This window comes from Protopterus annectens, chromosome 10.part0, assembly GCF_019279795.1.
Source record: "Protopterus annectens isolate FY-2018-M chromosome 10.part0, PAN1.0, whole genome shotgun sequence".
NCBI classification, from domain to species: Eukaryota; Metazoa; Chordata; order Ceratodontiformes; family Protopteridae; genus Protopterus; species Protopterus annectens.
Genome location: NC_056744.1, coordinates 1,651,473,961 through 1,651,500,907, shown reverse-complemented (window position 1 = coordinate 1,651,500,907; position 26,947 = coordinate 1,651,473,961).

Sequence of the window (26,947 nt, the reverse complement as noted above, 5' to 3'; positions counted from 1 at the left end):
ATTTATTTACACAATGTCACTGGAGGCAAAGCTCTCACATAAAAGTACTCCTAATGTCAATAAGGTTGTCAGTAATACACATGCTGCACCCATCACGCACAATCCAATACAGACAAATAGACCCATATATGCTGAGGCACTTACATGTAACCTTCCTAAACCACAAAGACCTCCTAGATGAAATACACATAAGAAACACCCTTAGCAGCCCCAAACGCACTCTTTCAAAACAACACCTGCATCAACACATAGAGCTACATCTCATGGAGCCTTTACCTTTAAGCACACTAGGCAAGGCATCACACAATCCAACATTCTAGTCATTGGAGACTCCATTGTGAGACACACTGATGTCCCTCTCACTATGCTGAGTAAGGAGAAAGTTACGGTCACTTGCTTATCAGGGACTAGGATCTGCCACATTACACATGCATTCAGGTCATTGGACCACAATTATAAATATGACTCAATCATAGTTCATGTTGGAGTAAATGATCTCAGACGTACCTCCCTAAACTATATGAAGAGAGACATCACAGAGCTCAAGGAATATATGTCTTAGGCTGGTATGAGCCTAGCAGTATTTTACCTTCTCCAAGGATGATGCCACAATACAAACAAAAGATGATTGACTTTAATAATTGGCTTAGTTTCTGGTGTCATTCTAAGGGGGTGCAATATTTGTCAGCATGGAAGGAGATGGTCAACAGACCGTGCTGCTTTGCCAGGGATGGTCTGCACCTCTCCCCCTAGGCTTTTGAATAGTAGCTAAAATACTGTCTTCCCCTATAGTGCCTTTTTAGGCAATGCCAAACTGAAAGTACTTCTGACATAGCAAATCAAAACCAAGAAAATCTAATGGTATTACCACTCAATGCTAGGAGTCTGAACAGAAAATTCCACTCCCTAAAAGCTCTCTTTACCCTAGAGAATGCTGATGTCTTTGCAGTCACTGAGACATGGTTTTAAGCCACGGAGAGCACACCAAGAGTGCAAGGTTATAATGCCTTCCACACATTTAGGCCATCTATTTCACAGGCAGGGACTAAAGGTGGAGGTATCTTTATTTACATCAAAAATAAATATACTTCAAGGGTGGTCAAACAGGGCAATGCACTTGAGCTGCTCCATGTTCAAATCACCATACGTAAAATCCAATACCACTTCCTTGCAAGCTATAGATCCCTCTCTATGACCCAGGAAACACATACCAAATATTTAAACTTATGAAAAACACTAACCATCCAACCCAATACCATATTCATGGGTGATTTTAATTACCCCACTATTAAATGGGAATCTGATACAACACCAAATGTACATGCACAGAGATTCCTGGATTTTGTAAACACAAGCTCCCTGGACCAGATAGTCAATACACCAATGACAGGAGCAACCATACTGGATATGGTCCTCACTAATATGGGAGACTGCTGCACACTCCCTACTGTAATGCCTTCCCTGGTATGGCCAGACCACAAAATGGTCTCCTTTGAAGTAAAAATAAAACCTGGACCCCCAGCTAAACCTTGAATATTCAGAAACTATTCCAAGACTAACCGCCAAATATTAAGGAAGAACCTGGCAAAACTGTAAGCCCCCATAAACTCTGACAACACTTCTGCCTTTGTAGAACTGTTCACAGAAACCCTGTAAAAAGCATGTTAATAGCTGAATAGAGGCAGCTGTACCCACCATGAAGAAGTACAGAACTAACTCTCTCCACCTCAACTTTCCTTCAGGAAGTATCATCAAATATAGCTCCCCTACTATCACTAGGAAACAGGTCCTTAATGCTCTCTCTAAGACCAAGAACACTGCATCAATGGGTCCAGACAATATCCCAGGATGCCTTTTAAATAGCATGAAACATGACTTATCAGGGCCTCTGAAATACTATTTAACTGTAGCCTCCAAACAGGATTCATGTCTCATGAATTGAGACAGGTAGCAGTTAGCAGTCATCCCTCTGCACAAAGGTGGGCCATCTACAGACCCTGGAAACTACAGATACAAAAGTCTCACTAGTCTTATATGTAAAGCCATGGAACGAATTATCATGGAGATGATCAATAGAGATATAGTAAACCTCCAGACACTGGACCCAACTCAGTTTGGTTTCATCAAGGGCAGATCATGCCTACTCATCCTGTTGGACTTCTTTGAGAAGGTCACCAAAGCAATAGTTGAGGGCAAAATCATTCACACTGCCTACCTTGACGTGGCCAAGGCATTTGACACAATACCCGACTCAGGCATTGTTGACACCTCAAGAGGTTACGTACAAACCCATATGTTACCCAGTGTATAGCCATCTAGCTCACAGACAGGACCCAGGAAGTTAGAATTGGGGAGTTTACCTCTATAAAGATGCAATTCACAAGTAGAGTCCCTCAGGGATCAGTCCTTGGACCCCTCCTTTTGACATTTACTTCTCATAAGTCAAGACCGATGTCAGTGGTCTTTGGTTGACTAAATTTGCAGATGATTGCAAACTGGGAGCTGTCATTGAATCTCACCCTGACACAAATGTTCTCCAGGAGGACCTGACACAGACAAACAACTGGTGTCAGAGCCATGGACTAAACCTAAATGCCAAGAAATGCATAATAGTATCCTCTGGGAAGTCATCCATCCCTGGTAACTATCATATTGACAACACACCCCTTAGAGTTGACCCAGTAGTCAGGGACTTAGGGACACTCATAGATAGTAATCTAGCCTTTGATCATCATGTGTCTACAGTGGCGAGGAAATCATTCTATGTTGCACAACTTATAAACAAAGATATGGCATCTCAGTACAAGGAAGTCATTGTTCCACTGTATTTGGCATTCATCAGACCAATCATTGAGTACAATGCCCCCTTTTGTATGTACCTAACCAGGCATATCCAACAATTGGAGCGTCCAAAGAGGTGCCTCATTAAAAGAATACAGGGCATAAGTAATATGTCCTATTCATACCACCTCAAGGCCCTATCCCTGTATTCTGTCTCCTACAGGCTTTTGAGGGGTAATCTATCTATGCCTGGAAAAGAGGGCATTGTCAGACTCCACTGTGATATACCTCCTGCATATCCACAAAAGAAAAAATACCAGAATTATACCTCCTGCTTATCCTTAAAACAAAGCACCAGAATTACCAGTTCTAAAGACTTAAACCTTGCCTGTGATATAAATAGGACCTGCTGGAGAGATAGGTATGTATCTCAGAGACTACCCCATCTATGGAACAGGTTCCCACCCATGTTAAGCAGAGTTCTTCCCTAGCCCAATTCAAGTACAACTTGGACAATTGGATGGGAAACCAGAAATTCATCCTTGGTTTCACCTATGTCTCTAATGGAAACAGGTAACCTGTAAGTGATTCATCTCACAGACCGATGCTTACACTTATCAAGGTTATCAGACCTTGTCAGAGATTTGGGTGCATGGCTAGGCTTAAAAAGGCTCTTCTAGTCATTAGTCTAGTAAACACCTATGAACCCATGAACAACATCTGAAAAGAAAGCATCTTCCGAAAAGTGTTTTGATGACAGAGGTCTAGAATCGGACTCCAAATATCCTCTTTTTTGGGCACTAGAAACATTCTTTAATAAAACCCCTTACCCCTTTGGGACACAGGCACCTCTTTAATACTACCTTAGACAGAAGATCTCAAAGAACCTCTGGGAAAAAAGGATGTTGTTCCCAAGGAGGCAGAGAAACACCTATAAAAGGAGGACTGTATATCCACACCATGAAGTACCTCTGATGAATGATTGACATAACCTAAGAATCCTGAGTGATTTGAAGGCAAATAGGAAGAGAAAGAGAAAGGTGAAGAGAAAGGCAAAGAGAGGAATGTGGCTGGGTACAGGCAGACAGTCAGACGGCACCTGGTTTGTCAGGAAAGGAAGGCTTCTGAATCCCTGCAGTCTGAGTGGCCATAGCAGAAGGAGCCCATTTACCATCCTTTTTACCTTTAGCAGGAAAGCAAGATTGCCTACAAACAAAGGCTGGCTTAGAAGGGTAGTTTCTCTGAAATTTAGGCAGAGCAGAAATAAACACATGTTTAAGCTCCTGGAAGGCTTTCCCCTTGTCCTGAAGAGACTTAAACAAACCAGCAGCTACTACCTCAAACAAAAGTTTATTAATTAGAGGAGCATCCATCAACTTAGCCTTAATATCATTGGGTAAAGGTTGAAGCCTAAGCCAAGAATACTTCCTCAGAACTGAACCAAAAGCAGAAGCCATAGAAGAGGCGTCCGCTGCATCATAACTACATGATAGAATGACAAACTACTTGAGAGGAAGACCTAGTAAGGAAAGAGCAGAAAATTTACTCTCAAGAGTGTGGAAGATCAGAAAAAAGCTGACAAGTCAGAGAAAGAAGAGCCAACACTTACCTAGATATATGGGTCTGATAATTAATTACCCTAAAAGCTAGGGTAGCAGAAGTATAAATCATCTTACTCAGCCTGTTCATGGTTCTGCTGTCTTTGTCAGAAGTCAGTAACTTGGACGAAGAAAGCAATTGAGACAACTTATCAGAGGCTACAGACACCACAGAGGGGTCAGCAGCGGGACATTTGAACAAAAAGGAACAATCCTCAGGCACCCGCCAAAACTCATCAAGTTTCTTGGGAGCAGGGGGCAGAGAATCGGGTGCTTTAGAGGCATTGGAAAAAACATCCAGTAAAGCAGCCGTGACAGGAGGAATAGCTTCAGGTTTAGGAGATTCCATATGCAGTAACTTATAGTACCTGTTATGGATATCAGAGATCTGAGCACAATCCCACTAAAAAACTTCCATCATCCTAGAGATTGTGTTCCCGAAGGGAATTTCCTCAGAAGGAGTATCAGGACTATTAGATTCTTCTTCTTATGACCCATAGTCCAAAGGAGAAAAAATCTGACTAGAATAAGTAAGGGATTATTCATCAAAATCCAACTCTTCCTCAGAAGAATTCAGTTGTCTGGGCCTTTTAAGTGGAGAAGAGGACCAAGGAAGAGAAGGAACCAAAACCACTTGAGGAGGCCTTAATGACAGCAAAGCATTAAATAACCCCTGAGTAAAGGCCTGCCACTAAGTCTGTGGATCCCTAGGAGCAGAAGAAACATGTTTAGTTTTCTATTTATTTTTTAAGGGAACATCTGCCCTAGAAAACTGAGAAGGCTCTGACTCAAGACGGCATTTGACCAAGTTCTTCCCTAAGAAGAATCTGCAGAATCCCCCTTGACCTCTCGGAAACAATCAACAGTGGTTCACGTCCGAAATGGATGCCTGCAAAGCCTCATTGGATGTGCTGTCCACCAGATCCTCACCGACCTCCAACCCGATCACTGCAAAGAAATCCAACAACACAGCCAGGCAAAACTCCGGGTATATAACAATCTCAGGAGAAACATCCAGCAGAAGCTGGACAATGGAAGATTACAATCATACCTTTTTCACCTTATTCCCTGATGGCTGTCCTTTGGGGGGGAGTTCCATCCACTGTATCTTTAGCAAGAAGCTTAAGATACTCATTCTCAAGATACAATGAAATGGAAGAAAGCCTACTACAAAGGATTTTCAGGATGAACACCTGACAAATCAAACAAGCTGTATGGTTGTGAGAAGCTCCTGGGCAAAAAAGGCACTTATGGTGGCGTTCTTTATGGGGAATCTGTCTCACACAATGGCCTTTACCTTTCCTGGATGACGTTAACCCCAAATAGCACAAAAAAATTAAAGAAAAAGAACAAAACTCCAACTGAGTACTTAACTGTAATGATGAGGACTTCAGCAAACAGGAGAAATCACCACAATACAAAAATGGGGTTCCTATTACGTGATCGAAGACGCATTCTGTCGAATGCATCTTGATCGACTGTAAAAGAACAAAATGGTAAAATAGTAAAGCGACTTTTATGTACTGTTTTAAAGGGGTTTTTTTGTTGTTTTTTTTTTTTTTTTTTTTTTTGGAACAACGATTATTTTCCCTTGCAAAAAAAAATCGCTGTTCTGGGGTTTCGACATTGAAATCATCGTTTGCTTATTTAAGCATTTGATGATGTAATATAGACCCACAAAAAATGCAGTAGAAATGGCAGAAAACAGATGTAGGCAAACAGACTGACAGTTAGAAACAGCATTTGGACTGGTAGAAAAGAAATTCTGAGGATGGTATGCCTGAATGTCACCTTTATGCCCTATGCTACGCGAGGAGCGTATGGGTGACATTCAACGTACCTTAAATTAATTGGTAACCTTTATCCCCTAGTAGGCCCCTCTTTTCCCTTTAGGTGTGCATGTGTGTGAGGGTATGGCTGATAGCCAGAAAACTACCTTTTCTAAGAGCACTGTTGCCAGCGGATGGTCACACTCAGTGTGTTCTTTGCTTGGGGGTTTCTCATCTTTCCTCAGGCTGCCAGATCTGTGCAGCCTTTTAGCCCCGGGCCTTGCGAGATAGGAAGAACAAGCTGATTTTGATGGGTCTTCTACCTGCGGAATCAGCTTCTTCTTCCTCTTCTCCCTCTGTAGCGACAGCCACGGCTGCAGTTGCCCAACCATCTAGCCCTCCTCCCCTGTCTGGGACTCACCCTCCCACCTCATCTCAGGTAGACCGAGAGGCAAAAAAGGACAGAAAAGAGAGAAGGGAGAGAGAGAAAGAGAAAGAAAGAGAGAGAGAGAGAGAGAGAGAGAGAAGCCACAAACAGCGGGCTGAATTGGATCCCTTGGCCCCTTCCACTAAGGTTCTCTCTTCTCCATTGAATATTACCAAACCTCCTTTCCCATGGCTCCGTTCCCCACGCTTCTCTTCAGAGCCGGAGGAGGAGGCCCGACCATCTTCAAGGTCGTGATGTTGGCCCTCCCGGCTGGCTTCGGCAGCCTCTTCCAGATCTACTCGTAGCCTCTTGGAGGCAGATATGGACAAGATGATGCGTTGCTTCCTGCAAACTCAGCTGCAGATGGGAGTGTTGCTGCCCCCCCCCTCCGGGGAGGGAGTTCAGCTCCACTGTTTGCCCTGATAGCTTCTTCTCCGATCCACTACTGTATTTCGGAGTCTTTGGATCCGACGAGCCTCAGAGTCAGGGAGTCTGCGCCAATGGTTATTGCTACCTCGCCAGGCCCTCGAGCTTATCGGATCCATTTTTGGATTCGAGCTCTCGAGGCCAAGAGCCAGGCATCGGATCTGAGGGGGCGAGTGTGTCTTCTGCTCTGTTATGGTCGGAGCACACCATCCACTCGGATCTGAGTGCTTTGCCTCTGGCACTGATCCCTTCGTCGGATCCGAGGGTGCCGGCCACCTGTCTTAGAGAGGTCAGTTCCCCATCGGCATTCGACATTGTGGAGAGGGTTCTCTCTAGAGGATCAAGACCCCTTACTCTTTCCTCAGGGTCTGCCCCCGCTCCCTCGCAGCTCGGTTTGTCCTCCATAATCCAGTCCCAAGGACAGCCTGTGTCATTGATGCCCAGCCAGTTCCCCTGGAGGAACATGAATCTGTTGGTGAGCCCCCCTCGGACAGTCCCCCGAGGAGATTCCTCTCAAATGCCTGTGCAAAAGGAGGCACTTATACTCCCCTGAGTCCCTCACTAAGGATACCGATTTGGAGGAAGGGGAAGGTTTGCCCAGGTCACCCTCCGACGACGTCTCCTTCGGAGACATTATGGAAATGCTCCACCAAAGAGGGGGGGGGGGGTGGCCCACCAAAAAAACCTTTCTTGGACGAGTCAGTATTCCTGGAGGTGTTCAACACAGGCCCATCTACCTCTTGGGTATACCCCCCGGCCGACCCCCTGGTCAACCAGATTACCACCAGGGTGTGGAAGGAACCGGACACTGTAGAGCCGATCCCCAGGAGGCCCGACAAAATTCTGAGCCCCCCTGCAGACAAAGCTTTGTGGAGCAAGGGTTCCCCTGTAGATGCCATGGTGGTGGCGGCAGCCACCAAAAAAGAACTAGCTCAGGACAGTTCTTCAGTCCATCCCCCTGACAAGGAGTCTCGGGCAATGGACTGTATTGGAAAACGGAAGTTTGCTTCAGCTGCCTTCTCTATTAGGGTGCTGAATTACTTGGCTCATGTAATCAGACTGCAGCGGGACTTGATTAAAGAGTACGCTGAGTCTCCCCCAGAGTCCATGTCGGCCGAGGATAAACAGACATTCTCGGCTCGTATGGCCACTCTTAAATCAGTGTCTAATACGTCTATGCGGCTACTCTCCCATGCCACGGAAGGAGCCGCTAGAGCTAGCGGGTCCAGTATCACCTTAAGGCGTCATGCCTGGCTTCGGCTTTGTGATTTCTCGGAACCTTTCAAGGCGTCCTTCGCAAATGCACCCTTTGACAGTTCTACCCTGTTCGGGAAGCCCGTCCGCGAGACACTGGTCCAGAGCGAGAAAGATGGGAAAATGCTGTCAGCCATCGGAATCCACTTCTCTACTCCTCAAAGGTCCTTCTCCAGGAACCAGCAAGGGCAGAAGAAGATGTAGTTCTGGAAATCTCAGCTAGCCCAGTACGCTCAGGACCCCTTCTCCCCCAGAGGCTGAGGGGGACAAGGTAGACGCCGGCCCAGAGGCAGTGGGGGCCGAAGAACTTCAGGTCATGGGAACCTTTTTCCAACCGACCCATGCAGCAGCCCTGAAGGGTTGACCGACTGCTCCTCTCTGGAGGCAGTCGGGGGGGCATTTTTCAAGGCACCTGGCTCAATGGGAGTCCATCACAACAGATTGCTGGGTGCTTCAGATAATATCCAGAGGCTATTCAATCCCCTTCATAAACCAGCCCCCTTAATCAAGACGCCTCCCAGATGTTCCACCCACTCAAAGAGAGGCCGCAGCTTTGGAAATAAAAAAGCTGTTAGAAAAAAGAGCCATCCAGCATGTGCCCCCAGACCAGTCCAGATTAGGCATTTACTCTAGGTTCTTTCTGGTGCCAAAAAAGTTGGGGACTTAAGGCCGATCCTCGACCTGTCCACAATGAACCTTTTTGTTGCCAAGGAGAAATTCCGGATGGTCACGCTTCAATCCATCCTGCCCCTCTTGCAGGAAGAGGACTGGATGTGCTCCATAGACCTCAAGGATGCGTACTACCATATTCTCATGGACAGATGTTCCAGGAGATTTCTCTACTTTTGGCTAGGGGCCAGTCATTACCAGTACAGGGTCCTACCCTTTGGTCTCACCACAGCACCCAGGGTGTTCACCAAGGTCATGGCAGTTGTAGTGGCCCACCTGAGGCTCCAGGGCATACAGGTCTTCCCGTACCTAGACGACTAGATTCTCACCACCCCCACTAGGCATCTACTCTCTCTAGCCAGGGACTTCTTCCTCCATTTATCATCCCAGTTGGGGATCACTATAAATGTCAAGAAGTAGTTCCTCCAACCTGTTCAGGTTATAGACTTTATAGGGGCCAGGATAGATTCCCTTCAGGCCAAGGCTTTCCTAATGCCAGACAAACTTCACAGCATGACTCTGCATGTACTAGCTCTTCTTCAGTCTCCTGCTCCCCCAGCAGAGTTAGTCCTGAGAGCTTTGGGGTCCATGGTCGCAGCGATCGATTTGATCCCTTATGCTCATTTGCACATGAGGGTTCTACAGTGGACTTTGCAAGTTTAGTGGTCCATTCTACACCATCTGCTAGACTTGCCAATTCCCCTCAGCAGGGTTTGCAGGAACTCCCTCGTGGTGGCTCCAATCCTGAGCCCTTTGGGAAGGACGACCTTTTGTTATGCCCCTACCCCAGGCCACAGTGACTACGGACGCCTCCCGCCTAGAGTGGGGAGCATTGTGCGGGCAGGACTGTCCAAGGCACGTGGACTCAGATGGAGACCGTTCTGCATATAAATGTACTGGAGATGAGGGCGGTCCTTTTAGAGTTGCAGGCCCTTCATGCCTTCCTTCCCTCGGGGACTATTGCGATTCAGTCAGACAATATGTCGGTGGTCTGGTATAGCAACAAACAGGGGGGAACCAGGTCTTACCCTCTTTGCCAAGAAGCCATGAGAGTTTGGGAATGGACGATCTCCACCAACAGCTTCCTGTTAGCAATGCACATTCTGGGTCGTTCCAACATTCTGGCAGACAAATTGAGCAGAACTATCCTCTCTCCTTACGAGTGATCTCTGAATTCTTCCATAGCAGAACAGATCTTCCTCAAGTGGGGGTCAGCCTTGCTGCGATCTCTTCACATCGCCTTCCAATGCAAAGTGCAGCAAGTTTTTTGCTCTAATTCCTCCTTTAGGGGAAGCCTCCACAGATGCTCTAGTCTATGCTTGTCCACCCAGTCTTCTTTATGCGTATCCACCACTTCCGCTGATGACAAAATTTTTACAGAAAGCTTTTCGGTTGGGGTGCAAGATTATTCTCATAGCCCCATTCTGGCCTCGTCAAGTCTGGTTCCCCTGCCTACAGTTTCATCTCATAGCTCCTCTCTGGATCTTGGATCCCATTCCGGATCTGATCTCTCACCCCTCGGGAATGGCCCCTCCGAACCTGGACGAGCTCAAGCTCTCAGCTAGGCTGATCCAGTTCCCTTAGTTGCCAGGACTCCCAGTATCTCTTCTCTTGTCAAGTGCATTCTGGTGGCAGCACATAAACCCTCTACCAGGAAAATTTATAATAGTAAATGGAAACATTTTTCCATTTGGGCTTCATGTAAGAACTTGGATCCCTTTACCATTCCTATTCCAGCGGTTCTAGAATTCTTGTCTCATATTTTACAGCATGGGGCCAGTTCATCTACTGTAAAGGTTCAGCAGGCTGCTATTTCCCATTTCCATATTGGGGACAACTTTGGTTCTCTCGCTGCTACCAGAATTGTAAGGCCTTTCTAAAAGGTACCTTTGTTTTGAGACCTCCTATTAGAAATTCATCCCCACTGTGGGACCTGACCTTGGCTCTTCAGGCGTTAGTCGCGCCTCTGTTTGAACCCACAGCTTCCATTGATCTGAAGTTCTTGTCATGGAAGACGGCCTTTTTGGTAGTCATTACCTCAGCCAGGAGTGTGTTGGAGCTTCAAGATCTTTGTGTCAAACCTCCATACCTTGTATTTCACAAGGACAGGGTATCTCTCAGGACCAACCCCTCCTTTATTCCCAAAGTTGCTTCCAAGATGAACATTAATCAATCCATTAATTTGCCGGTATTTTTCCCTAATTACCAGAACAAAGGGGAGTATGAACTTCATTTACTGGATGTTCACAGACAGTTATGTTTTTATTTACACAGGACGGCTGTCTTTCGTAGGTCTGACCAACTTTTCATCTCCTTTGCAAATCTTTTCTAGGGAAACCGATTTCTAAAGTGACTCTTGCCAGGTAGATTTTGAGTTGTATCCTCTTAGCATATAGAGAATCTGGCTTGCCAGAACCAATGGGAGTTCATGCTCATTCTACGCATTCTATGGCAACGTCTGCTGCATTCTGGTCTAGAGTTTCCCTGGATGACATTTGTTCAGCGGCTACCTGGGCATCCTCTCACACCTTTATTTCTCATTATAAATTAGATTTGGTGTCTACAGGAAGGGCTGCTTTTGGCTCTGCAGTGCTCCGGAATATTCTTCCTTGAGGACCTCCCAAGATTTCGGGTAGCTGGGGACTCTGTCCCACAGGTTGCTGATCAAATGAAGTTAACTACTTCAGATAAAGAAGTTATGTACTCACCATAATGTTCCATCTGAGTAGGTAACTTAATTTGTCAGCAACCGTCCCTCCCTCCTTCCCCCTAACCTGGATGGTTATTTAGCTGAACTCGAGGTTTGGATGCTTGAGTTTTGTTTTGTCTCTGAGTTAGGTTTCCCAGGTTGTTAGTTTGTTTTGTTATTTTGTGCAGGTGGCAAACGTGATCTGAGGACTGGAAGGAGGTTGCAGGGTAGTATGGGTAAGGGGAGGAGCTTGGAGCTCAGATCTTTAGCTTGGTATGCTGCTGGCTCAGATCCGTATCAGATCCGTAACCCACAGGTTGCTGACAGATGAAGTTACCTACTCAGATGGAACGTTATGGTGAGTACATAACTTCTTTTTATACTTTAATACATAACAAGCACTTTCACACCACAAATGCTTTTCAAGTATTATAAATACTTGAAAAAACACTTCTGGTGTGAATGTGTTTGCAATGTGTTAAAGTTTAATAAATAACTATATCCCTACCCTAGTCTGTGTGGTTCCATATTGCAATTTGCTGTTTATAATAAGGAGAGTACATTTTTGAGTTTGTTGAAGCTGGAAAGTGACTTTGTTCTAAATGAGAGCAACTTGGGAGGTGTTTTTTGGTAAGGCATATGGATGCTAAAGTTAATAGAACAGTGGTCACTGAGGCTTGGTGGATGAATGCAGATATATGAGATGAGAGAAGGCCTTATCTATAATAATTACATCAGGAAGAGGGCAGTTGCTTGTTTTGAGGTTTTGCCAAGTTGGTTGTTGTGTAATTTGTTGGAGGTTAAAATCCATGAGAATATCCTGGAAGTCAGAATTAATTGCAGACAGTAAGTTTAGGTTAAAGTCACCTAGTTGTCTTTAGTTTGCTATATTTTTTGTGGTTTAGGTAATGTTATGCAGTACATTTTTGAAAAGCAGAGGTAAGGCAGGAGGAGGAAGGTATGCAACAGAAATACAAAGTGGTTGTTTTGAATCATCATCATCACCCCCCTTTTTCTCATTTTCTACATGGGGTTGGGGTGTTGTGTCAAACCGTTGCCATATTTGTCTACTCAATATCAATTCTCCTACCTTCTTCAACACTCATGACTGAAAGTCACAGATCTTCTCTCACACAGTCCATCCATCTCTTTGCTGGACGTTCTTATTTCCTCTTGTCTTCCTCCTGTCTGTTCCAAATCTTCTTCACCAGATTGTCTTCTGCTTTTCTGCACATGTGCACAAATTGCCATAATCTGTTCTCTCTGACCTTTTCTGTAATTGGGCCTACTTGGTTGTTTAGAAGTAGTTGTTGTTTTGACTAAGAGCCAGTTTTAGAGATAATCAGACTGAGAATTAGCTTGGTTGTTAAGAAGAAGTTTAGATGAGATTTGTAAAGGAGGGTTTCTCCTCCTCCATGATTTAGTCATGGTCTTTTATGTAGTTATACGTTGCAAAGAAGTGGTACATGGGAGGGAGATTTTTTTTTTATCCAGGATTCATTAATAGCTATCATATATGGGTTGTGCTGAGTTATGATGTGTTATAGTTGGTCAAGTTTTATTTCTTAAGCTTTCTTCATTTTCACAAAGCAGGTAAACTTGTTTGGGCACGGGTTGGGCGTAATATTTCCCTTTAGAAATAGTTGAGAGTATCGGGAAACTTTATGAAGTCTTTTGGCTAATTTTGGTAAGCATTGTGGCACATTTGTGATGTGATGGTTGTTTAGATGGTATAAATCACTAAATCAAAGGCCACTTTGTTAAAACTCATTAAAGGGCAACAGTGTAACATGTGAGTTGACAAAACATCTCAAAAGAGGCAAAATAAATTAATGGCACACTTTATTAAAAAACTATAAATAGGAGGTCAAGCGCTTTCATCCCTTACTATTGGGACTTCTTCAGAACCTCTACTATACAACAATATCCTGTTTAAAAAGTAATTATTAAAAATCACGTGATCAAGCTATTCCATTCATAATTTACTCATACATTTTCTTAAAGAGGCCATGTAAAAAGTCATCCTATTCACAGTGACTTAAGTTTAACAAATAATGCATTAATAAAAGTAATATTGTCCCATAAAATCGTAACATCTAAGTTGTCCTCCCATAACCAATGAAAAACATATTATATAAACTACCTATTTAATATAACTAGTACTTCTTTCATTGATTCCTGGTGGTCTTATCTTCCTGTACCTTTGCTGCTACAAAAATTCAAACCCCTATATAACTTAATATAGTCCCGTACAACTTAACCTACCATATTTCATAACACTTGTGCTTTACATTTTAAAATAGGGAGAATCAACAGGTGTTCATTAATCCCCGGTGGTAGCATTCAATTTAAGTTGCCAGAATAACTCCCTTCTCTCTAAATCTAATTCCCGCCATCCACCTCTAGATCCCACGGGTATGATGCCCAATATACCTGAAACGTCTCTCCATTTTTCCCACATAGAAATATCCAGAGTTTTGACATACCACTATATATAACAACATTTCCCCATTTTTTTTTAAATGTACTCATACCCATGTAAAAAGCAAAACATGGCATCTAGCTACACATGCATTAAGCACGATAACACTGTATGTACAAGTTAGTTGTTTTACAGGTAAGGTGGTTTAGGCTGTGTAACAAAAATCAAACTGTTGTATACTTCTCTACTACTTTTATACAGTGTAAAGCAAATGGAGTCAGTTACATGACTTTTTTCATCTGAGGTTATGAATTAAGGCAGCTCTACCAGAAATCACCTGCTGAAACTAACAAAATAGCTCCAATAATCAATCCACTTACTGCAGACATGCATAAATTCTCAGATATTATAAATGTATGTGAAAACCTTTAAAATAAGCATGTTTACTGTCCCTAAGTGTCCAAGACAATGCTATCACAGTTTCATGGGAGTTTGCATTTTCAAAAAGAGATGTAAACATCAGGCAACAGGATAAAACACATTCACCCTTAAAACAGGTAAGTCAGAAGACTTTTTTAGTGACAAAGAAATTTAAACAATCGATGCAAGAAGAAGGAAAAATGTCCCCTTTCACAGAGATGAGGCAGTGACTACAACGTTTTTATCTGTAAGGCTGTTTCCCTATTCTTAATGGTCTGTCCAAAATGTTAATTTAAATATATGCGATGTTTAAATTACTTAGTTGTTTCAAGTGTTGATATTGCTTTTGGGAATTGAATTCAGTGATTCCATATTAGTTTAAGTGAGATAACATATTTATAAAACGTAAAAAGAACACACATTGACATCTTTAATTGTGATTGTTTTCATGAGACTGGACTCATCACAGTTTTTAACAGCTTATCTTCTTTGCATTTAATGAGATTAAGAATTAAATTTTACTGCTAAATATAGCCATTGTGTGTGTGTATCCAAATGAAAGTCTAACAAGTTTGTCGCTGTGAGAATGTCGGTGTTTTCCATTCTTTCTGAGTTGTTCATGCAATACTAAGTTAATTGGTGCAATAATTATTCATTGCATTGTTTGTGATGTTTACAGGTCTTAAAGAGGTAATTTGTAAAGCTTAGTTTGCACTGCATTTAAGGTAAATTAATAAATATATGCAAACACTATGAGCCACATTCAAAAAAATAAAAAATAATACATAGTGAAACACTTGTCCATTAAAACTTAATTATAATTGATAAAAATAAAATTCCTGGCACATTGTCTTCACAACTTTTTCAGGGGGACCAAAAACATTTAATTTCATCTCTCTCTCTCTTTCTCTCACTTAATTACACAATTAAATCTCTTAAAAGAACACTATCAAACTGATTTAAACAATTTAATAATTCATTAATATATCCGTAGTTTTAAGCCCATCACTTGGTCCTAGAAAATATAATGAGCTATCTGATTTCAAATATTAATACTCCTTCTAAATGCAAAATTAAGGAATCTGAAATAACATTAATAACAAGTTATTCAATGCTTATCCAGATGGTCCTTTAAAATAAATAAATAAATAAAAACCTGCCATTCCCTCAAATACCACTCCCTCCCTAGGTCTCCCAGGACGATTTGATTATTTTTATAAATTTTTGGAAGATCATAAAATAGTATTACTGTTTTTTTTCTACATTGAACTACTTGGCCTGCTGCTTTGTCAGAAGTCTTACTTTCACTCCTTTTTTTAATTAGCTCTATAAGTTTTTCTTGAAAATGGACTGTAGGATTATAATTTAACTTTCTATGCTGATAAGTCATTTCTAATATATTGAGACACATCTCTTCATATTATTTAACATTCATAATAACTATATTAGAACCTTTGTCTGCTGGTTGCAGTATAATTTTATTATTTCCCTAATCTCTTAAAACCAATCATTGCTCTTGACTCAAATTATACTTTTTATGCATCTAGAATATACCTCAAAAATTTATTGCAAAACAAAAAGCCACCCAGCAGTGAGAACTTTGGCTCTAAATGACAGTCACTGTTAAAGTGACACCCTCACCCCATGTGTAAAAATGGGAAAAAGGGGTTGTGAATGGATGTATGGAACTTTACAAAAAACTTGCAAAGTAGGATTCGAAAATGGTGGGGTAAACTTGCTTCTATACTTTGGTTTTAAATCCTTGATATCAGTATGTCCCCCATATAATTGTATATTCACCACCGCTGAATAACATGAAAATGATTCATTCTCCCATATTTCATCATGTAATGATACATTCAATAATTAATTGTCAATGAAATTCACATTATTCATAAAACGTTTACTATCATCCTCATTTTGTAAAGACTTAAATACTTATTTGCAAAATATATTTTTAAATGTAATTTATGAAAAAAAATAATATATCAGTTTCAAAGATCATCAATTTATATATAATTGTTAGGAACTGAAACACCACCAAAAAAGAAGAAATAGATACATTTTGGAGAAATATCTATGAAGATCCTGTGGAACATAAAGATGCTAAATGGACATAAGAAGTAAAAAAAAAGAATAAGAAATTCAAATGTACAGGATATGAAATGGGATGAAGTAACGACCAGAGAGATTGAAACAAAGTTAAGAAATTCTCCCAATTGGAAAACCCCAGGCCCAGATGCAGAACCTAACTTCTGGCTAAAAGTATTAACATCTTTATATGAAGATTTAGCCATGAAAAAGAACTATTTATATGCACACTCCAAACAAGACACCAGCCTGGCTAACAACAGGAAAAATAATACTCCTACTTAAGAGTGAACCTGCAAGCTATCCTAAAAACTATAGACTTTTAAGTTGAAATGATTAAAAAGGAAATGAAGACCAAACCAATATCCCACAACGTCTTTATTAAACACTTTCATCCTAAGTATAGTGGACTTCTTCAGAGCAAATTTAACAGAACATACCATATATATATATATATATATATATATATATATATATATATATATATATATATATATTTTTTTTTTTTAAGCATCTTAGCATGCTACTGCCTTGTTTTTTATTCTATCGCATGAGTGCTGGAGTTATTTGTGTTGCTATATATGTATAGCTATATATGTATAGCTATATATGTATATATATATATATATATATATATATATATATATATATATATAAATATATATATGTAGACACACACACACACACACACACACACACACACACACACACACACACATATAAATTAATACATTTGATAACCCCTCCCTTCAATTAAGGTATCATTATGTGAACCATTAAATCCAAATTTTCACCATAAATCATATTCAATAAAAAACATATTTTTTAAAAAAAATTGTATTAAACCATATATTCTAAAACATATACTTTTGAAACCTATATATTTTTATATCTTTATCTATATCTATCTAAATCTATCTATCTATCTATGCCTATATATATATATATATATATATATATATATATATATATATATATTTATGGTTTAATATCAAAATTGTGAATGACAGAATGAATTCCATTCATTCACATGAATCACAAATTCAAATTCGGCATTATTCAACATACTCCTTCCCCTGCACCTTTGAGAACAGTAACGGAAATTATACTACATACATACTGCACAACACTAAAATGCATGTTTTTGCAGGGGGAAAAGCCCCCCTACATCCCCCCGTGTGTTTTATGCTTTATATTTTTTTAGTGAGAAATCTCTGGGGCTGCTCCAATTGGTGTAAGTCCCTGGTTAAGGTACATGGAGAAGGGAGCAGTGTACTCGATTTTGGACCTGATGAGGGCTGAGTACAATGGCACTATGATTTCCTTTGATCCTGATGCCATGCCTTTACTTTTAAGTTGAGCCATACAGAAAAATTTCCTCACTACTGTACCAAACTGGTGGTCAAAGTTTACATTACTATATATCTGTGTTCCTATGTCCTTCAGCACTAGGAATACTTTTAGGAGTCTGCTATCAATATTATACTCTGCAGTGATATCTGATTTACTGAAGAGTATGATTACATTTTTTTACATTTAGTCTCAGACCATGGTTTTGGCACTAGTTTTTTTGTTATTTCCAGGCCTGTTTGTTGGATGTCAACATAATTTATGGATTCGTTAATTACTCTCAGCTTACAGTCGTCGGTGAACTTGGTGAGCCAGAGGTCCCAAACACTGGCCTTCACTTTAGAGAACTATATACCAAACAGGAGGGGTCCCAACACTGAGGCCTGTGGGACAAGAATAATAACAGATTTCTTATCGGAAGTGGATTTTCCTGTCTGGACAACATGTGTACTGTCAGTGAGCTAGTTTGCTATCTATCTGCTGATGTAGGGTGTTATGCCTAACTCAATTAAGTTTATCCAAGATCCCTGAGTGGGGCATTGTGTTGAAAGCTTTGGCCATGTCTGGATAATTGGTGATTACCATTTTACCCTCATCCATGGCTCTGACGACTTTCTCAAAGAAGTCTATCAGATTGAGCAGGTAAAACCTCCCTTTGACAAAGACAAATTGGGTCTGGTCCAGGGTTTGGAGATTTCCTATGTCTTTATTCATCTGGTTCACAATAATTCTCACCATGGCCTTGCAGATAAGACTGGTCAAGCTTATAGGTCTGTAGTTTCTGGGTCAGTTGATGGGTCCCCCTATTGCAGAGGGATGACTGCTGCAGTCCTCCATTCCGCTGGGACAAAGCCCATCTAGAGGTTGTGGTTAAAGAGGGATTTTAGTGTCCCTGATAGATTTTGTTTTATGTTATGTAAGAAGCATCCTGAAATGTTGTCAGGACCAATGAAGGCTGTGTTTTTAACTTTAGCAAGCACAGTAAAAGACCTGTTCCCTCACAATGACCAGTAGAGGGATGGTTGCAGGTATTTCTTTGGGTATGGTAGGAGGTGATATGGGGTAGAAGTTTGAACTGAACTTATCAATCAGCAGGTTTGAGTTTCAGGATGGGTGTAAGTGCTGTCATTCATGATTAATTTGGCACATTGCTAAGCATTTCCCCTGAGGTTGTGAACATAATTAAAAAAGCCTTATAGTCATCTTTCACCTGGGAGGTTATCTTTGCCTTGCAGTTTGCTTTGACAGATTTTACCAGCTCTCTAATTTGTTTGTTTAGGCTGCTGAGTGTCTTTTTGCACTGTTTTGTCTGTTCCTTCTTGAGTTTGGAGAGGATATTTTCCTTTGTTGAATAGCATATTTATGCTAGGGGTCCACCAGGGTTATTTATTTTTGCCTGTAATCATAGGTTTGACTCAGAGAGGTACTGCCTCCTCTATGCAGCTGTGAATGTGCTTCTACAGTGCTTTTGTGTACAGCTCAGAGTAGGCCTCAGTGTCATCTGGGTTTGGAGGGGCTTTAACGTTTAATAAGCTGTCAGTATGAGGCACTTTGCCTTAGCAAAGTTCTTAACAGTTTTGGAATTTCATGAGGGTTCTAGGTTAGTTTTAACACTAAAGGAGATCATTTTGTGGCCAGATTTTTCCAGGGAATTATTATTGCACAGTAGGGAGCAGCATCCCCCCATGTTTGTGAGTACTATGTCTATGATATTTGTACCTCTAGTTGGGGAGGTAACTAGTTGCTCCAGGGGGGTTTGTGTTGATGAATTCCAAGAATCTCTGAGAAAATGAATTATGGGTCATATAAGTCTCCCAGTTTATGGAGGAGTAGTTGAAGTCTCCCATAGCGCAGTTTTTTATTTAAACTCCTAACACTGAGCAACAGAAACGTTAGGTAGTCGTGAGTGATTTTTTGTTATGTTGAAGGGTTTAACAACTTGGCATGGCCTAAAAAAGGCACTACTGGGACAGATAAAGTTTTTGCTGGTATACATAAGTCAAGTGGTGACAAGTACAAACCATCTCTGGCAAAACATACAAACATAGTCTGTCTCTCATGTCTCCCCAGGCTGACAGATATTGGATGCTCTTGTTGTGACACCAGAAAATAAGCCAATTGTTGAAGTCAATCATTTATTTGCTTGTTCTGTAGCATCATCCTTGGTGAAGGTAAGATGTTACTCAAGGATTGATTCATACCTTCCTGGGATGCATATTCAGAGGGCTCCATCATGTCTCAGTTAATATAGTACAGTGAGGTACATCTTATGTATTATATGCCCACATGGACTATGACCATGTCATAGTGGTACTTGTGGTTTAACGACCTAAGTGCATGCATGATATGGTGAATCCTGGCTCCAGACAGACAGATCACTGTGATCTTTTTCTTATTTAGCCTGGTAAGGGGGACATCAGTATATCTTACAATGGAATCCCCCACAACTAGAAAGTTTGGCTGTGTAGTGTGTTGCCTTATGGGCTTGGAGGCTGAACTGCTATGATTTTCAGAGTTATGTTTTGTGTGAGGCGCTGTCTTTTTTGAGTGTTTGCAGGGCCACTGAGGGACATTTTAAGGAGGTCTTGGAGGTTTGGGTAGAATACATGTGAGTACCTCTGCATATGTGAATCTATGCATTTATTGCTTAGTGTTGATAGTGAGTGTTTTGGGTGTAATGCTGATAACCTTGTTTGCCTTTTTTGTGTGTGTATATGAGAGCTTTGTCTCCAGTGACATTGTGTATCTACATCTCTCACACATTGTATTTTTATGTTTTGAAATTTAATGGTTGTCAGTGAACATGAGGCAGTCACTACACTGTCTCAGGATGCCCATATCCACCAGTCCAGAAGCAGAGATGACAGGGAAGCACCTATTCATTATACTAGATCCTTAGAAGATGGGAAGGAGTAGGAGAGATTCACCTAAAGATCTAAGTGAGAGTGCGTAGTAGTATAATATAAGATGACCTACATTGATGCTGCCCTCTGCTCAAACTGGCAGCTCTTCAAGCAACTATGAGCAGTGGGAGACTAAGGAGAGAATTTCCTATAGAGGATTTTAAACTGGAGGGGTTTGCTTATACATGGCACTGGTAATCATGTCTGCATGATGCAGAAACATGAGGCTTTTATACCAGCAGGGTGAAAAATTTTCACAGTTAAGTTCTCAGGCTAATCAGATAAATGCACACAAGCCTTCCACCAGCAGTTTCCAGCTCGGATGAGTTGAAACAACCGTCTACTTCCACCAGAGTACAGAATAAAACCCTCTTGTTATAGAAATCTTGAGATGCCAGCATTACTTTAATCTCCCCTGAGCTGCATGTGTATACAATTTTTTATGTAAATGACAGTGACTGAAAACATGAATACAAAAGCTGCATGGAATGCCTGGCTAAAAGGACATCAGCTAAGATAAGATAGTGCTTAGGAATAATTCCTCTCTTTATCAAGGCATAATTATTAATATAAATAAATATTTGCATTGAAATAATTCCTCTAATAATCAGATGTCAGACAACAGATGCAAACTAGCTATAAGACTTTGCAGTGGGTTTTTTAGAATTGTCAGCTCAGCCTGTTATTAGGATAAAGATAGACTGGAAAGGTCACAGCAGCCTGAAACAAGGGTCACACACTGACACACTGATGCATTGTAACAGCAGGAATAGCTCTTCTATTAGAAGTTGTATAAAACATGTATTAATCAGTACTTTTCTATTTCTATCAAACATTCCTAAACTATATGTGTAAAGAATGCAAATAATGTAAAATACATGATTTGTAAAAATGTACATATATGCCATAAACAGCAAGGAATCAGGAAATGCATATTGTTCTGTTTCATACATTATCTATAGAATGAATGACAGGGGCAGATGCTGTGCCTTGCATATACATGCTGCAAAGCTGCGGACTTTATATGAAGTTTTTATTAAGCTTTTGTATTGTTCTACTTTGTAAGTTGCAAACTTTCATTAGTTCTGAATTATTCAACAACAGTAATAATGTAAATATGAACTGCAGCTGTAACAATAATAAATAGTCTTTCTTATTAGAAATGTAATAGCCAATTAAGCAGTAAGAACATATGATGATAAAGCAAGCTGAAGAAAGGAATGCTGACTGTACTTGTCACTAAAAAAGGAAGAAACGTGTTATATACTTTTGGAATAGTCTGCTCACAAACAATTTTAAATAGATGTATGACCTGATTTGGACACAGTGTATATCTAAAGAGGCAGGGCTGTATTTTTCAACATTGTATAAAAACCCTGTCCTCATCTGTAATCTTTGTCAGTCAGTCAGTAAACCAAACCAGATACAAAATGAAATAAACTGTACTGACCCAACTGGAGATGCCTTGCTTTGCTGATCATTTATTATTCTTGTTCTTCTAACTGCCTGTATTTTGTCGTCATAGGTGCAGTGCTTGTAGATACGTTTACACCTCTTAATGTAAAAAATGGTTTTGAGCTCAAGTGCAGCAAGCATAGTAAAGGCAGCATTTGTTACAACAAAAGGTAGAACTCATGCAGTATCAGAAATCTTTGGAAATAAGTACAAAACTTCTACAAACACAGGAAAAAAATTGCAAAACTTAGAGAAATATTCTGGCAAACTCAGGAGAACGTTAGCAAACTCAGAACAGCTTTTGCAGTATCAGGGGAGGTTAGTAAATATCAGAATACTGTTAAAACAACCTAAGAGCAGTATAGTGACAAACAGATGGTGTGTCTTTAACAAGCACATTCTGAAAACAGTGCTAAGTTAAAACAAATCATTAAATGAAGCATAGAACTGTTAGTACTGAGATACTGCAAGTACAAAAAAAGAAAGAAAAAAGAAAAAAACTACTTATATCAGCTCTGTAAGTCTACAGATGGTTTTAGATATAAACCAAGGTCTTACAGTCACAGGTATCTGAGCCAGGAACAGGGAAACTCTGAATAAATGAGCAGTATCACAAAAATGCAAGGATTTTATACCAGCAGGATGGCAAACGTTTACACAGTTAAGCCCTCAGCACAATCAGATAAACACACAGTTAGCCTTCCAACAGCAGTTCCCAACTCGGGTGGTTGAGTCAGCCTTCCGCTCCCACCAGAGTGCAGAATAAAACCATCTTAATATGAAACAAAATGATTTTGAGCTCAAGTGCAGTAACAAATGCCTTACAACAAAAGCCAGAACTTCTGCATTATTAGGAATCATTGGAAATAAGTACATAAACTTCTACAAACACTGAAAAATTTTGCAAAACTTAGAAATATTTTGGCAAACTCAGAACAGCTTTTGCAGTATCAGAGGAGGTTAGGAAATACCAGAATATTGTTAAAACAAACTAAGAGCAGTACAGTAATAAACATATGGCATTTCTTTAACAAGTGCAGGTGAAATACAATGACAAATTCAACCAAATCAATCAATGCAGCACAGGACTCTTAAATAGCAATGAGATAGTTAAAGCAAGTGCAAAAGAAAAAAAATACTTATATCAACTTTGTAGGTCCACAGATGATTTTAGATGTAAACCAAGGTCTTCTAGTCACAGCTGTCCAAGCCAGGCACAGGGAAGCTCTGAATAAATGAACATATTCTCACAAAAATGTAAGGCTTTTATACCAGCAGAATGAAATACTTGTACACAGTTACACTGTCATGCCAATCAGATAAACACACAATAAGCCTCCCACCAGCAGTTCCCAACTCAGATGGGTTGAATCAGCCCTCTGCTCCCACCAGAGGGCAAAATAAAACCATCTTAATGCAAAACAAACTGGCATTGAGCTTTAGTGCAGTAACAAATGCTTTACAACAAAAGGCAGAATTCCTGCAGTATCAGGAATCCTTGGAAATAAGTTCACAAACTTCTATAAACAAGTGTGCTGCTTAACAAGTTGTTTTAAACCATTCAGCACCCTGGTGTAGTTATATTGGATATTATGGATCAAATCCAAATTAGTTTTATGTCTTTCTGCAAATCTGTTATCAACAACACATTTAATTAAGTACTTCACTCTCTCCTCCATCTGAACCAACATACAACTACTCATCATTGTAAAGCAAATACGGATGTGCTTCTACATTATCTAAAGACATATTGGCTCCAGAACCAACTATATAGAAACACTATGAGCCCCAGGAAAAAAAAGGTTAGATTTAAAACTGCTTACAATGTCAGACAAATGTCATTGCTATTTGTAGCGTCTGCTGGAAAATTATACTGTTATTTGGGTATGGTTATTTTTGTTTTCTTTAAAAAATGGTTGTATAGTTTGAGTAAAAAATATTAGGAATTGACCGTGTTCCTTTTACAACATAATTAAAAATATTAAGAATTGACTGTGTTCCTTTTACAACATGATTTTGTTTATTTATGTGATGTGTTAGTTAATAACCAAGTAACAGTGGTGGCTCTAGGCTCCTTTTCTTGCTGGGGCACAAGAAAAATAAAAAAAGAAGAAAATAAAGAGCTACAGAATGCGCACAAAAGCTGTGTACCTTCTGTCCATTGAATTAGCTAAGTCTGCCTTTCTTCACAGTAATTTAGCCCAGTGAAATATCAGAGTAACATTCTTAGAATAATATGTCACAACCAGACAAACGCAGCAGGTGATTCCAGCAATAATGAGTCATACATTCTGTCTTACCGGACTATTCAGCTGTACTTTCAGAATTGTGTACTTTAGGATTACAGGGGCGTGGCCAAGGATGAACACAGAATAGCAGCAGATTTCTTCAGCTCCACCAATTTCACAGCACCGACAGGAAATAATTACTTTAAAAATTAATTTATGAAGTAATTTTCTTTCTAAATACGTTTGGAATATCTATTTCTTGAATAATATCTAAAAAAGAAAGAAAATTTTAATAATATTCCTGTCAGAAAACACCTTGGAAATTTTTCTGTCAGCTCCTCTGTTTGAAATGAGTTCCAGTAAGACAAATTCTCAAGATTCCAGCATCAAGAAAGAACTTCAGTCTCTGATATCTACAGTCCAGCAACTTACTGCCAAAATGGATAAACTGGATACGAAAATTGATACCTTCATAGAAAAAACTACAAAACAAATAGACTTGTTACATATAGACTTGCAACAACAGAAGACTCAGATTACAGGCATAGAAGTTTTTGCTGAAACAGAACACACATCTACAAACTAAACTTGATGACCTGGAAAATAGATCTAGGCGCAATAACATTAGGATTTTGGACTACCAGAAAATATTGAAGGTAACAATATTACTTCTTTTTTAAATACATGGCTCCCTAAAACTTTAGACTTGCCAGAAGCATTTTCTTTTGGTATCGAAAGAGCCCATAGATCCATATCTAATTCTAACTCTAACAAAAAGTATCCTAGATCAGTTATAGTTAGATTTCTATCATCTTTTGATAAAGAGATGGTACTTAAAACTGCTTGGGCTAAAGCACCTGTTAAAATTAATGAGGCAACTGTGCGTTTTGACAATGACTATTCTTCCTTGGTAATAACTAAAAGAAAAGTTTTCCTGCCATTAATAAGAGAGCTTAAGAAAGCACAGTTTAAAACCTACCTTCTGTTTCCTGCCAAACTAAAAATCTTTCTTCCTGATGGCCCTAGAATTTTTGAAGACTTAGACTCTGCATTGCTGTTTATCAAAAAAAATAAGATTTTGGATAAAATAGAGGAAATGGAATGGGCTAGTCCTTCATTAAAGAGGTTGGCAACAGAAGCTTCATGGAAGACTTCAGAGAAGAAAAAAAGACTAAAAAACAAATGACTTGTTCTATGTTTTTTTTTTCTCTCTCTTTTTTCTTCACTATTAATCTTTTTAAATACAGTTACTGCATTTTCAGAAAGCCACAAATATTCTGAAAAAGATTTAATCAAAGTTATTTTCTGTGTACAAAGAACTGTTTTTGTTTCATAAATAGTCAAAATATCTGAGGAACTAATAACAAGTTATCAATCAATCTGTTTCTCTTTGTGACAAAGAGACCCAAGGTTAGTAATTTGATACATTTCTTTTTTTTCTTTTATTTTAAGTAATGACATTCTTTTTAGATTATGCATTCAGTAAGGGGTGGGGGAGGGCAGGGAGAAGTGTAATGAAAATATGATAAGTGGAATAATAACTTATTAATTCCTTGTAAAAAAGTATATATGCTGTTTAAATACTGTTGCTAATTATTTTTCCATGATTCTATTGCTTATACTTGTTTACAAATAACCTGTCATGCTTTAATTACTAATAATTAGAACTAAATAGTAGTAAATAATATGTTTCATATCTATCTTTATTAATATATACAGCAAGTAATATTCCACTGTAGATACTTTTATAGCTTCCTTTTTTATTTTTTATTTTCTTCTCTTACTCTCTTTTTTTTCTACTCTCTTTTTTTCTTTTCTCTCTCTCTCTTTTCTTTCATATAAGTACATTTACATGCTTTTGATATACTGATACAGTAAATAATAAGATTTGTATAAAAATTGAATAGGGACTTAAAAAATTAGTTGTATTATATACTAATAACTGTGGGCTTAGTTTCACTGTCATAGAGGCTGTAATAACTTGTAAAATACTTCGCGAAGGTTTTGCTCTGTTTAGTTTCATTTATATTGCTAAATGAATGTCAGTCACTTGCATTTATCAAAATTCCCGTCAGAATGTTAAGGGAGACAATTTGGGATGTGGGTTACCTCGGGAATAGTGTCCTCGAGTTGTTTTAAAAGCTTCAACACTCAGAATTCACGCAGAGAAGCTGAATGCAGTCAATTTGAACTTTGACCCCTGAATTCACACTGACACATCGCAGATTCAAGAAGAACACTCTACCAGGAAGTAGAACTGCTGCAAATGCGACTCTGTGATGGAAAATGAACTCTTTAACATTTAAATGTGAGTTATTTTTTATAACTATTTACTTATTTATGTTATAATTTATAAAATATGAAAGTTATAATGATTTTAAATGATTCAGTATCCCATAGTAAGCAAATGTGATATTTTAGAAGGCATAGAAAGTAAAACATATATACATATGTTTTTGAAAGTT